Here is a 15,014-nt window from a genome sequence, read left to right as displayed (position 1 = left end):
TGGTGTCCCCTGTCATCCACAGGTGCCCAGACCACCCAGCTTGTAGTGGAGCCCCCCTGGCGGCCAGCGGTGCTCTGGGACCAGGTGACACTGACCTGCCAGGGCTCAGGGACTGCTGGTGCCACCATCTGGTACAAGGATGGGCAGCGGTGGGGGCAGGAAAGGCGCGATCACTTCACTGTCACCGAGATTGGCACCTACACGTGTGAAAGACCTGGCACCGGGCTCAGTTCTCCCGTGAGAGTCTCAGACGGTGAGGGGGATTTGGGTGTCCCAAGCCTGGCACCCCCGGGGTGTCTGAGGGCTCTGAGTGGTCTCTGCTCCCTGGGTCACGTGCTGTGTGACCAGAGCCCATCCCCCGCTCTTGGGACATCCCAGAGCATCCCAGTGTAGAGGGACCCCCATGTTGGAACTGGGGACCCCTGGTGCTCTGGGTGTGACATAATGGGGGGGTCCTGGTGCCATTGGGTGTGACAGGACCCCTCTGTCTCCCAGACCCACTGGTGCTGCAGGTGCCGGCGTGGGCGCTGCTGGAGGGGGACACACTGACACTGCGCTGCCGGGGCCGGTGGAACAACATGGTCACCTCGGTGTCCTTCTACCACAAAGGGAAGAAACTGAGGGGACTCCGTCATAGTATAAAGCTGTCCCTGTCTCCTCTGCAGCTTAGCCAAAGCGGCAAGTACAGCTGCAGGGCTTGGGTGGGATTCTGGGGGCAGCAGGAGTCACCGCAGGTGACAGTGACAGTGCAAGGTGAGCATCCCAGAGCATCTCAGTGTGGGGGAACCCGTGTTGGAATTGGGGACCCCTTGTACACTGGGTTTGACCCAATAGGGTGTTCCCCATGCAAACGGGACCCTGTTGTGACAGGACCCCCCTGTCCCGCAGCCCAGTTAGAGTTGCGGTTGTCAGCACGGGAGCTTCTGGAGGGGGACACGGTGACTCTGTGCTGCCAGCACTGGCGGGACTATCCTGTCACCAAGGTGCAATTCTTCCATGGAGTCAAGGAGGTGGAGGGGTCCCGTAGTGGGACCGAGCTGTTGTTGTCCCTTCTGCAGCTGCACCACAGTGGAAACTACAGCTGCAGGGGCTTGGTGGATTCCAAAATGTCATCGTGGGCACAGTCAGCACCAGTGACAGTGACAGTGCACGGTGAGAATCCCCATGGCTGGAACTCCAATATCCTGACACCCAAAAAGCCACTTCCCAGCACACTCAGAGTCACAGTCCTCACCTTCCCTCTCCTACCCAGAGCACTTCTCAGTGCCTGTGCTGGAGGGTCCCCTCGAGCCCATCGCGGGGTCGCCCCTGCCTCTCAGCTGCATCAGCACCCCCAGCCCCCTGTGGCCCCGACCCTTCCTCATGCACGTGTTCTACCAAGATGGGCAGGTGGTGGGGGGCCCTCAGGGGTCCCCACAGCTGCTGGTGCCCATCGTGGGGGTCTCCCACTCGGGGAATTACAGCTGCCAGGTGCACTCCGAGGGTGGGGCCGTGCGAAAGAGCAGCGCCTGGATCCACATCACGGTGCGCAGTGAGTGTGGGGATGGGCACAGGAAGGCCCCAGAGACGCCCCGAGTGCCTTGGTTGGAGACCTCCACGTCTCCCTGACACCTTTCTTGGGTCCCTCCACCTCTCTCCTGTGTCCTTCACCCCTCCCTGATGTGACCCCATCCCCAACATCACCCATCCCCTTGTCCCTATCCCCCCATACCAGGTGCCAGCCCCTCCTTGTGGCCTCAGCCCTGTCTTTGTCCCTGCAGTGCCTGTGGCCAATGCCACCATCACTCCCGGTCACCTGTCACACCAGATACATGCAGGTGACAACGTGACCCTGCGCTGCTCAGTGCAGGTGGGCTCAGCCCCTGTCACCTTCACCTGGCTGCACAACGGGCAGGATGTGGCCTGGGGTCCCCTCCTGGAGCACAGGGACATCGATGTGGGACATTCAGGCACCTACCAGTGCGTGGCCACCAACCAGCTGGGACAGGACGGGCACCGCGTGTTCTGGGCACTCAGTCCAGAGCTGGCCCTGGAGGTGACACCTGGCTCACCCTGGGTCATAGGTGGGTTCACACAGGGTCACCAGGGAGTGCAGGACCCCTGGGGTGATGGGTGATCCTGATGTGTCCCCCTCTGTTTCTTGCAGTGGCTGCAGGGGTCGGTGGGGCCCTTTTGTTCCTGCTCCTGCTTGTGGCTCTCATTGTGGCCTGGCACCGGAGGCACCGTGTGGGTGGGTAACAATGTGGGGACAGGGGGTCCCAGGGAACTGTAGAGGCCCCCAGAGTTGGGGAGCGATAGGGAAGCACACACAGCCTAAAAATTGTGACCTTGTCTGGGCATTCTGGTAGAGTATGGTTAGGTGCTGGAGAGTCCTGCATGGATGTTGGGGTTCTTTCAGGGGCCCTGAGGGTGATGGGTTTTCCTGTCTCTGAACAGCCTCGCGTTCTTGAAGCTGACTTGGTTGGGGGGTTTGGAGAGGTCCATGATTTCTGGGGGGCATTGGGGATGATTGCAGGCCCCATGGGAGTTCAGGAATCCTGAGAGGGTTCAGGGTCCTGGGACCCCACAGTCACCTGTCCACTCCTTCCTTTGAAGCTGCCAGGAAGAACCAAGAAAGGTGAGTGGGGAGCTCAAACCACAGTCTTCCATTTTACCCCAATCCCCAAGACTCTCATTCCCTCCCCCACATTCCATTTATTCCCTCAGCGCCCCCCCGGATCCCCTGGCCCCCCCAGAGGAGGGGGAGGTGCTGTACACCCACGTCGTTGTCACCAAGAGGGCAGGGGGTGAGTACAGGGGGGACACACGCAGAGGGACACGTCACCCACCAGTGTCACCCCACCCGGATCCCACAGCCCGTGTCTCTCGCAGCGTCCGCCCGTGCCACCACCCTACAGGATCCCCAGGTGACCTACGCAGAGCTGCGGGGACCCCAGGGGCGACCGCGGGAACCTGGTGACATCTACGGGAATGTGCTGTGACACTGGGGGGAACTGGGGGGCACTGAGGGTCCCCACCCATGGGCACCCACTCGTGTGTGTGCTGTCACCAAAACTGTCCCTCTCCCTCCTTGTGGAAGCACAAGGATCCCAAAGGGCTGAGAGAAGAACAATTTCCTGAAACAGCAACGAGAGAGAATAAAACCAACAGCAACAGCAACAAGGTTCTGAGTCCAAGTGGTCACACAAGGAAAGATTTCCAGGGAAAGCCACAACAAGGAACAAACCTCAGATATTTCCCTCAGCATGGCCTGGACCTTCCTTGCTCTGAGGGCCAAAGTGGCCTTCAGGAGGCTCTGGATTCTCTTGTTCCCTGTCCCAAACCCCTCCTCTGCCATGTTCCCCTACACGATGATGCCACAAAGGTCTTGCGGGGGTTGCGGAGCCTTGCCCTTTTCCCAGGGCAGTCGGGATCAGGCCATGGCACAGGGTGGGCTGCCAGAGACAAGAAAAGTTTGATGTCTGAAGACATTTTGGAACAGCTGTGTGTGGCAGGGGTGGGTCAGGCTTTGCTTTCGGTGAGACAGGGCCCTGTCCGTCCATCAGTCTGTCAGCCATGGCACACTGGGGACAGTATGATGCTCTGCCAAAGCCAGCCCCTGAGTGGCCGTGTGACCAAAAGTGCCACCTGTGGAGAGGGCTCTTGGTGGCCCAACTGGCTTAAAAGGCAGAGTGTGAGGTGACCAAGTCCCTGACCCTGTCTTCTCTTGAGGGGTCAGACCTGGAACTCAGGTTTTGGCAACTCGTTTAAATGAGAAATATCTACCAAGGAAAGTGGGAACGTTCCTGGAATGGATAGAACACCCATCTCTAAATTTTTTTTTCATTTCAAAAATGATTTGGCTTTCAGACCAAAAGTGTAGGAAAAGGACTACCAGCTCTTCAAAGGGAAATTTATAAACCAGAACAGAGCAAACAGCACAAACCCAGAACTTTCCCTCTCTCTCAGCGCTGTTGGTTTTTGTGGCAGTTATAACTGCAGCCAGCAGGGGGTGCAGCAGGGAGCACTCCCGGCCAGCAGGGGGCGCCCCGGTCCAGCTGGGACCATGGTGGCCTCGGACGGGAGGGAGGAGGGGAAATCGCTCCTTTTGCAAACTCATAGGCACCAATCAGTCCCGGCACCACCACGGGCAGCGGGCAGGAACCGCCAAGGCAGCAGGTTGGATCCCAGTGCCCACTGGCAGCGTAGCAGTGTCCTGGGGCCAGGCACATGCCCTGCAAAACAGCCCGCAACCACTGTCTATGATCCCGAATGGAAGGAAGGAAACACCTGACCCCAGGCAGGTCTTGGGTCCACAGCAGAACCTCTGGTGGCTTTACACCACTATTCCTTCAAATCCTCAGCCTTTCACCCCCTTTTCCTCTTTCAGCCCTGTCACATCCACTCTGGAAATGTAGAATTGCCCTGGAATATTGAGGAAAGCTGGTGCTCAGTGCTGGCTCTGCCTGGGCTCCTCAGGGGCCTCCAGAGCGCATTTGGCATTCCTGCTCATCCTGGGCCACTGCTGGTCCCCACACAGCATCTGCAGAGGGAGAAAGAGGAGATGGAGAGCAGAGCCGCAGCTCCAAAGGCTCTGCAGCTGCCGCTGGAGTGCAGGGACAGCCTTGGCCGGGAGCTGTGCCTTGGGAGGGAAAAATGTGAAGAAAACTGGAGCTGGTTGCGCTAATGCCCCTGTTCTGCTCTGGGACCTGCAGGCCATTAAGGAGGTGCTATAATTGGTGCTGGGGTTCCTCAAGTTCAGCCAGGCTTCTAAAACATCCCTGTGCACAAACACAGGGTTCTGCTGCCTCTCCCAGGGATTTTGGGATCCTGCAGCTGAGGCAGCAGCATCTGGAGCAAGTGGGCCACTGGAACAGCACCTGGCCATGGAGAGGAGCAGGAGTGCTGGGAATTCCACAGGGTGCTCAGAAGAGGGCCAAAGGGCACCGCTTGCCATGCCTGCTTCCCCCAGATTTTGGGACAGAGCAGTGACACCCATCTGGCTCCCAAACCCCTCCGGGCTTGGGCACAACCTCACAGGAGGTCCGGCCAGGCCTTGGGGATGATTTGGGTGCTCCAGGGATTGTTCCCAACAAAGGGCAGCACTCCAGGAGCAGTGGGCACATCCCGAAGGAGCAGCCCGGGGCTGCTGGAGCCCGAGTGCTGCGGGCAAGGACGGCGTGAGGGAGCCGGGCCCCGCTCAGCGGGCGCTGCCCCAGGAACATCTCATCCTGCAGGAGCTCGGCAGCCTCTGCCGGTGTCGGCCCCGGGGCTGTCGGGGGGCGCGGCCGGAGGGGCCGGGGGGCAGTGGGTGGGAGGGGCCAGGATGGAGGGACCGGGACCCCACTGGGGAGCCCCGAGCATGGAGGGAGCAAAACGGCGGAGGGGAGATCCCGGGACAGGGGGGAGCAGAGACCCTGCGGTGGGGTCTGTGGAAAGGGGGGACAGCAATGGTGGTCCTGGAGCACCAGGAAGGGGTCCAGCTGCCATCACGCTGCGAGTGCCAGGACGGTCACAGGGTGTCTGAATCGACTGTGGCAGCGTGTCCAAAGCCACTGTCGCGATGTGTTGGGACTGAGCGTTTCCAGGGTAAGGCCCCCACAGCTCCGGGAAGTGGAGGGGTACCCTGGAAGGTTTGCAGCAGGGGTGGGGCAGAGCCCTGTCTATTCTCTATGCCCTGTGCAGGTGAGGAGAGCAGGGATGGAGCAGCTTTGGGAACACCTGGAATCCGGACAGGGTCCCTTCCCACCACGGCCGCGGGTTAAAACCCCTGCTCGACATTGACCAGGAAGAAGTGGGAATTCTGGGATGCTGTGGTCAAACCAATGGGTGCTCAGATTTTGATATTAGCACCTGATGTGGCCAGTGGGGTTTGGACACACCTCCGAGAACACACAGGGGTTAAAAGCAGAGCTTTGTTCCTGAGAGTTTCTCTTGGGACTTTGAGGCAAAGAGGTTGGATCTCCCTCCCCCGTCCAGCTGCTGCTGCTGGGCGGGGGAGGGGCAGCCATGTGATAGGCCTGGGGCTGGACAGAGATGGGGGGGGGTGAGGAGGCCCTGGAGGATGGAAGGGTGGAGGAGCACCAAGAGACATCGGGCAGCCAGCCCCCCCCCCCACCAGGAGAGAGAGAGGGAGAGCCGGCGACAGAATGTGATAGCAGCCAGCCCAGCAGGAGAAGGGGGGAGTGCGGTGAGAAGGTGCCTGGCAGGGCAGTGTGGGAGTGCCGGAGCTCTCCGAGAGAATGAAATTTTTAACCCTTTCCTTACATGATTGAGACCTTGCAAAAATGCTGATCCTCCTGGAGCTAAATAAGAAGAGAGATAAGAGATGAGGTAACAAAGACTAGGCCCGAGGGAAGTGGAAAAGACTGGCTGAGTGTAGGGAGAGATGACGGAGTGGCCTTTTGGCTAGACTTTTCTTGTGTAGCCATAGACTGAACCATTCTTATTCCTTTGACACAGAGACTGCATTTAGAGGGAGGCAGTGCCTCAGAACCAGGAGGATTCAGTGTGGGTACCCCTCGGCCCCAGGGAGTGAAAAAAATTGGTGGGGACAGATGTCCCAAAAGAGAGACGGTGACTTTTTTTGGAGTAAGACAAGGCATCCTTAAAAGACAACCCTAAAAGCAGCTCTAGTCCATGCACAGGGGTGAGAGCACTGGGCATGGAAAGAAGATGTCACCATGGCAAAAGGACTTTCCAGGTGGTGCTGAGTGACATGGAAGCACATGAGGTTTCAGTGTGTTTACAGGAGAAGCCTATGGTGCAAGAAGGACTACTCTCCTCTTCATGAACTGAAGATGCTGTACTGGGAGTTAGTGATTTTGGAGAATGTATTGCATTAGGAAATTTGGTGGGGGGGGAGGAGGAAAGTGCTTTTGTAAGGTTTACATTTTTTTTTCCGTTATAGTTTTTTCCCTCTTCTTTTCTTGTAGTTTAGTTAATAAAGTTTTCTTTATTCAAAGCTGGAGCTTGCTTTGCTTATTCCTAGTCACATCTCACAGCAGACACCAGAGAGAAGGTATTCTGGTAAGAACACTAGCTTTGTGCCAAGCCTAAACCATGACATTTGGTGAGAGGGACAAAGTGATCAATTGCTGCATTTCTGGACTGGTTGCATGACAGCTGGCCCTGCACGGGGCCTTTCCAGCCAGCCCCACTCTTAAAACCATCAAAGGCCCTCACAGAGCCGTTGCTTGGGCTCCCTTTGGGGTTTGTGCTTCTTGCAGGGCTGAACAAACCACAGGCAGGCCTTTTTCCCCCACAGAATTCTCACCTCTGCAGCAGCTCTAAAGCTGCCAGAATAAAAGCCAAGGGGGCAGGAGGGACCCTCTGGTCCTGGCTACTACCTGGGGCTGGCCAGAGCAGGGCTGGGCAATGGCCATCCCTGTGCAGTGGGGCTGGGCCATGGCTGGGCCCCACCCTTGGATGGCCACTGGCTTCAAGGAGCAGGAGTTTGGGAGCTCCTTCCTGCCCGGGGCTCCATTCTCCAGCTGCCCTTGCTGGCTCAGATCCTGCAGGGGACGAGCAAGAATGGAGAAGTCTGGAAACACCAGGAGCTGCCATCCTCCAGGACAGGAGCCCCTTGTCCAGCATGTTTCCCCCCTGGGACAGGATCCCCCCAGGACAGGAGCCCCCTGTATTTGCCCCCCGCCAGGGTAGAACCCTCCTCCCATGTGACACTCAGCACAAACGGCCTCTTCCTTTTGCTACAGGAGAGAGAAAGTGAAAGTGTAGGCAGGGGGAAAGCTGGACTCCTCTAAACCCCACAGCCTCCCCAGCCCTCCCTGCAGACCCCAGACCCCTGCTTCCCCCACCCTGGGCTTCCCCCAACTCATTCCCTGCTCAGGAGCTCCCCAGGATCATCAAGGCATGAACTGGGAGGTTGTGAAATTGAGGGATAAAAGGAAGGAAATGGAAATGAAGAACGGGAAATGCCCCTGGAGATTGTGCTGGCACAGACCCAGAGCACCTCTGAATCCCCTCTTGTTGCCCCCCCAAATCACGGGCAACCCAGCAGGCAGCGCCAGCCCCCGAGTCTTCCCAAAATCTGAGGCACCCAGGGAAGGAGCTGTGACCAACATGCACATCCCATCACTGTCCATCCCTGGCAAACTCATTCCCCTGGGAAGCTGACCATGTGACCCCCATTCCTTCTCTCTCCCCTTCCCTGGGACCCCTATACTGGAGCTGTCATTGCCCAGGATCTCCATGGCCCAGGACCCCATTCCCAAGGAACCCTCTCCCATTTATTCCTTCCCCTGAAATCCCCCTTTCTACTGGGACCTTCATTCTCCCAGGTGCCCCCATTCCCCCTGCACCCCATCCCTGGAACAAAAATCCCCTGATGAAGGATTTATTACTAATAAAATTTACAATTAAAATGTTTTCTATATACACTTTTAAACTTTTTAATCTACTTTACCTTTCTCCTAGTCTCATCTCAAAACAAAAAAGAAATAAATACTTTCTGATAAATGCACTAATAATTAACTAACACTAAACCCACAACATTAATTATTACATTAACTGAAATATCTCAAATTAGCAAACGAAAACCATGACACCAAATCCCTGAAGCCCACCTTCCCCTGGGATTCCCATCCCTAAGTCTCCCCAGCCCTGGGGACCCCAATTCCCATGGCACCCCAACCCCCGTGAGTCCCCCTCCTCATGACCCCAATTCCCCATGGACCCATTCCCTGTATCCCCATTCCCTGGACTCCCCATTCCTCTGGACACCCATCCCTGGCTCCCCAAACCCCCTGAGACCCCTGCTCCTGGGAAGCCCATGTCCCACTGACCCAGAGACAGCCTTGTTCCCAGCATGTCCCCACCCTGCCCACAGCCAGTCCCCAGCTTGTGGCCACCCTGCCCCCACCAAGGGCCACCTACACATGGGGACGAGATGTGACCTCGCTTCCTTCCCCTTCATCCGAAGAGCCGCCAGCCAGGGGAGCGGTGGCCACAGCAGCGAGTGACAGCCAGTGCACATGGCTGGGGACACTGGGATGGCTGGGAAGGTGGCGCTGCTCCTGTGGGGTGAGTGCCCTGGGCACAGGCCGCACTGGTAGTACCCCGGGGATGGGCGCTGGTGAGGCAGAGTGTGGTGGGGAGGGGGCACAGGGGAGCTGCAGGGTTCCCTGAGGTTCCCAATGCCAGAAGAGCCAGAGCATGAAGTGACCGGGGTCATGGGGTGGCCGTGGGGACAGGAGAGGGTGAACAGGGGAGGGATAGGAATGTGGGCAGAGGCATCCTGGGGCTAGGGCAGCTGTGGGGACAGGGACACAGGGATGCAGGGACAGGGAGAAGAAGACAAGCACAATGTGGATGGGCCATGGAGACAGAGGCCATGGGGCTGGCGGGGGACACCTGTGCTAGCATGTCCATCGAGACATCTGTGCCACACCAATTCCCTCCGGGGGACAGTTCAGGGGCAGTCCCCATGCCCATTCCACAGTGAGTGTGGCACAACTGTCCCCATGGTGCCACACTCACTGAGCCCTGTCCTTTCTCACTTCCAGCCCAGACCCTTGGCCTCGCTGGTGAGTCCTCGGGGGATGCCATGGCCCAACCCCACTGTCCCATGCCCCACACTGGCCCTGGCAGACTGGTGACCTATGTCACCTGCAGGTGCCCAGACCACCCAGCTCCTGGTGGAGCCCCCCTGGAGGCCGGTGGTGCTGTGGGACCGGGTGACACTGACCTGCCAGGGCTCGGGGAACACTGGTGTCACCACCTGGTACAAGGACGGGCAGCGCTGGAGACAGGAGAGACACAACCGCCTCACTGTCACTGAGAAAGGCAACTACACGTGTGAGAGACCCGGCACTGGGCTCAGCCCTCCTGTGACAGTCTCAGATGGTGAGGGGAGTTTGGGTGTCCCTATCCTGGCACCAACATTGACCCCGGGGCTCTGGGTGGGCTCTGCTCCATGGGTCACCTCGTGTGTGACCAGAGCCTGTCCCCTACTCTGGGGGCATCCCAGAGCATCCCAGTGCTGGCAGACCCTGTTTGTGTATTTGGGGATCCCTGGTGTGCTGTGTGTGAGCCAATATGGGGGTTGCGATGGCATTGGGACCCGCCAGGTCCCCGCAGTGTAACAGGACCCCTGTGTCCCACAGCCCCATTGGTGCTGCAGGTGCCGGCACAGGCACTGCTGGAGGGGGACACGGTGACACTGCGCTGCCGGCGCTGGCGGGACAACCCGGTCAGCTCAGTGTCCTTCTACCACGAGGAGAAGAAACTTCAGGAGCTCCGCGATGGGACTGAGCTGTCCCTGTCCCCTCTGCAGCTGCAACACAGTGGCTGCTACAGCTGCAGGGGCTGGGTGAAATCCACGGTATCACGAGGATGGGAGAAGTCAGAATCAGTGACAGTGACAGTGCATGGTGAGAATTCCACAACTGTCACTCCAACCCCCCCACAGCCCGTCCCTAGTGACTCGGGCTTGCAAATCTCCCTCCCCTCTCCTTTCCAGAGCTTTTTATGGCGCCGGTGCTGGAAGTTCACTCTGAGCCCACCAATGGTTCCCCCCTGACTCTCAGCTGCCTCAGCACCCCCAGCCCCCTGCGGCCCCGAGCCCCTCTCCTGCACCTGTTCTACCGGGATGGGCAGGTGGTGGGGGGCCCACAGGGGTCCCCGCAGCTGCTGTTTCCCGCTGTGGGGGTCTCCCACTCGGGGAATTACAGCTGCGAGGTGCGCTCCGAGGGGGAAACCGTGCGGAAGAGCAGCGCCCAGCTCCATGTCACGGTGCGCAGTGAGTGCGGGGATGGGCACGGGGAGCCCTCACTGCCTCCTCGGGTGCCCTGCCTGGGTACCTCCATTACTACCCCATTCCCCCCATCCCTCACTGCGTCCATTCACCCATCTCTGAGTCAACCCCACCCCTCTCTGCTGTTTCCCTGCAGTCCCCAAGTCCCACCATACCCTCTCTGGGTCTCCATACCCGCACTGGTGTCCTCTCATCTTCCGCTCCACGTGTCCTGTCATTAAACCCCCCATCCTTCCTTGGGATACCTATCCAACACCCCCCCGCCCCAGCTCTGCACCTCCTCTCCTCTCCCTCACTGGGCTCTCCCTGCCCCTCCCTTAGCTCCATCCAAGTCCCTCAATATCCCATGGTGTCACCCCCTCCAGCAGGGGTTCCACTCTCGGGGGTGTCCCTGTCAGCGCAGCCTTGTGCTGAGCTGCACGGTGGCCACATGGACAGGTCACCTGTCCATTTCCTGGTGCCCGGGAGGGCTCGGGGGCACCGCTTGGCACTGGCCCTGCCTGGAACTGCACCACACTGGGGACAATGGCAGCGGCCACTGCCAGTGCGGGGACAGCGTGGCTGAGAGTGTCCCCCTGAATGTCAGTGTCCTTTGTGAGCGGGGTCCTCAGACTGGTGGTGACCCCAACCACAGCACTCCCATCCCACCTCACCAAGGTGCCAGCCCTGTCTGTGTCCCCACAGTGCCCGTGGCCAATGTCACCATCACCCTCAGTCCCCTGTCACTTCAAGTGCATGCAGGTGACCCCATGACCCTGCGCTGCTCAGTGCAGGTGGGCTCAGCCCCTGTCACCTTCACCTGGCTGCACAACGGGCAGGCGGTGGCCCAGGGTCCCCTCCTGGAGCTTGGAGCTGTTGATGTGGGACATTCAGGCACCTACCAGTGCGTGGCCACCAACCAGCTGGACGGGCACCAGGCACACAGCCCAGAGCTGGCCCTGGAGGTGACAGAACACACACCCTGTGTCACAGGTGAGATAACACATGGTCACCAGGGAGTGCAGGAACCCTAGGGTGATGGGTGACCCTGATGTGTCCCCCTCTGTTTCTTGCAGTGGCCGCAGGGGTCGGTGGGGCCCTTTTGTTCCTGCTCCTGCTCGTAGGTTTCATTGTGGCCTGGCACCGGTGGCACCGTGTGGGTGGGTGACAATGGGGGCACAGGGTTCATGTAGAGAGGTGGGAAGGACGCCAGGGAAGTGGGGCCATAGGGCAGCACGAACAGCGCCTGACCTGGGAGAGGCTGAGTCCCCAATGACCATGGCTCAGAGACCTGGGGAGTTGTTGGAGGGTCATGCAGGGATGTTGGGGATTCTATCAGAGGTCCCCCTCCCTGCCAGGCTCAGGGTTCTGGGGGTTAAGGGTGTTGGTGCAAGTGGGGTGGGTCAGGGATACTGGGGCATCAGGGAGAATTGTGTGTCTGGTGGTGGTTCAGCATTCCCAAGGGTAGATGGGGGCCCCTGAGTCTCCAAAGTCACCCCTCCAGTTTTCCTTTGCAGATGCCAGGAATTACCAGGAAAGGTGAGTGCAGCCTCCAGCCATGATACACCTTTTATCCCATTCCCTTCCCATTCCCTTCCCCACACACCCCCTTATTCCTGCAGGGCCTGCCAAGACCCGCTGGCACCCCCAGTGGAGGATCCTCAGGCGACATACATGGAACTGCAAAGGCAATTGTGGGAACCCAGCGACGTCTATGACAATCTACACCAAAAGTTGTGATGCTCTGGGAAGCGGGAGGCCCTGGTTGACACTGGGGGTGGTCCCTCCATGGCTCCTGTGGTTGCCTGTCCTTCCAAGGGAGGTGCTCATGGGTTGGGGGAGGCTACACAGGGCACCCTGTGCTCCCCATTTCCTCTCCCAGTACCCCCAAGGGCTCCCCCATCCCTTTCCTTGTACCTGCAGGGGCTCCCCAGCCTCATCCAAGTGCCCAAGTACCCTCAGGGACTGCCCCTTTCTCTCCACACAGTGCTTGCAGTACACCCAGGGCTTCCTCATTCCCCCTCCCACTACCCCTGTCCCATCCCGCTGTAAATGGGGGAGTCGGGGAGGATTCTTGCTGAAAGGTTTCTCGGGTGAAAATGAAGCACAAAAGTGGCAATATTATATCTGAGAACTGTTTATTGATAAAGGAGGGTAAGCGTTCATACCAAAGGGGGATAGAAGGGAGCAGAAAGGGACAAGGATAGAGACAGAAACAGAAGTCATGGACAGCATTACCGCCAGGAGCCCGGGCACTCTGTGGGCATCAGCTGGGCAGATGGAGTGTGTGTGCTGCAAGCCAGGGCGAGCCCACATGGCTTTTGTGAGTGGCTGGGCGTGATTTCCAAGGACGGCACCTGCGTGTCTCTGGCATGGGCGAGCGATGGCTGCAGGCTGGCTGTTGCGGGCTGGCTGCAGGCTGGTGCTGCGGCACTGGTGGCTCTGGGCTGGCTGCCGCGGGCTGGGGATGCGGCGGGCAGGTGCAGCAGGCTCGGTGCTGTGGGCAGCATGGGAAACGTGGCAGAGGCGGCGGGTGGGTGCAGGCAGCATCTGCTGCATCAGGGAGGAAATGAAGGAATATCCAGGACAATCAGAAATGAGCTGCCTCGGGGAAGCAGCGAAGCAGGGAAGAATGGATGCGGACAGGGAAGAAGGACCACCGGGAAGAAAAGGCGAGTGGGGGTAGTATCGGTGATATTTTCCCAACATCTGGGAGGAATGATGCATCTGACTCCATCTTATCAGAAGGCTAATTAAATACATTATTATACTGTATTATTCTATATTATATTACATTACATCTACACTGAATCTGCCAAGCACTCAGCTGCACTCCACTGAACACAATCTCATGACTGTCAGCCAACAGTCCCAACACACACACACACCTGGATTCAATTGGTCAGTGAATCAAAACACTCACACCAGAATACAATCACCAATTCCCTTCAGGTAAACAATCTTCCACAATGCATTCCACATGTGAACAACACAGGAGCAGAAAATGAGATAAGAATTGTTTGGATCATTCTTTGCTTCTCTGCTTCTCCCAGGTTCAGAGAATGTGAATCCCACAGGGGAGGAGGGCGAAACTGACCCTCTGTGCAAGCCCCTGATCCCTGCAAGAAACCCAAAGCAAAACACTCCTGTTTTGTCACAGTTAGCTGCTTGTATTTGCAAAGTCTCCTCCCACAGCCTGATTTCTCGGGCATTTTTTCAGATATTTTTAATCGGGCATCTGTCCCACCAGCCAGTGGGGGTCACTCACAGCCTGATCACTGAAGCTTTCTCTCCCCTGATTCTCTGTTTTGTGAAGCCTTGCCAAGGACAGGGTTCCCAGCACATGTAAAACCCACAGAGTCATTTTTCACCTCGTGTGTAGCATATGTTGAGACATAAATCAAAATCAGATTTGATCCTCTTAACCCCAGTGTGCTTAGTGGCTCTGCAATCCCCCTCACAGTGCTCCCACTAAGGTGGCTTACTGGTGCCCATCCCAGTTCCAAGGAGACACAGGACCTGGTTCCCTGCTCCTGGGACAAAAATGCAGCTCTTTGATTAAACTGGCAGAAATGGTGTTACTTTGTTCAGCTCCTTCAAACAAGATGAACAAGGTGGGAACTTCCCTTGGAAGGGAAAATATGACCCCCTTCTCTCTGAACTATTATAATTTTGAAAAACAGGGCTTTTAGGTAAAGATGTGGGAACAGGAATACCAATTCTTTACTGGCATATATTGACAGAAACATGTTAATAGAAATTGACTTTTACTGGATATTATATGAATTGATATTACATTTTTTATTATAATGTTGAATAAATATCGCGATGTTGTTCAGATAGTGAAAAGTATTGTGGAGTGGCTGATGTTGTTGTGGCCATCCAAGGGTGTGGCCCAGCCATGGCCCAGCCCCACTGCACAGGGATGGCCATTGCCCAGCCCTGCTCTGGCCAGCCCCAGATGGCAGCCAGGACTTGAGGATTTCCCTGCCTCCTTGGCTTTGATTCTGGCAGCTTTAGAGCTGCTGCAAAGGTGAGAATTCTGTGGGAGAAAAAAGCCTCCCTGCGGTTTACTCAGCACTTCAAGAAGCACAAACCCCAAAGGGAGCCCAAGGAGTGGCTCTGTGAGTGCCTTTGGTGGTTTTCAGAGCCGGGCTGCCTGGAAATCGCCTCTGCAGGGGTAGCTGTGTGGGAACCAGTCCAGAAATGCAGCAATTGATCGTTTTGTCCCTTGCAGCAAGGGTCTGAGATAGCCCCAAAAACCTTGCATATCCCGCAAGAA

This window comes from Melospiza melodia, chromosome 25 (assembly GCF_035770615.1).
Source record: "Melospiza melodia melodia isolate bMelMel2 chromosome 25, bMelMel2.pri, whole genome shotgun sequence".
In the NCBI taxonomy this organism is placed as follows: Eukaryota; Metazoa; Chordata; class Aves; order Passeriformes; family Passerellidae; genus Melospiza; species Melospiza melodia.
This window is presented reverse-complemented; position numbering follows the sequence as displayed.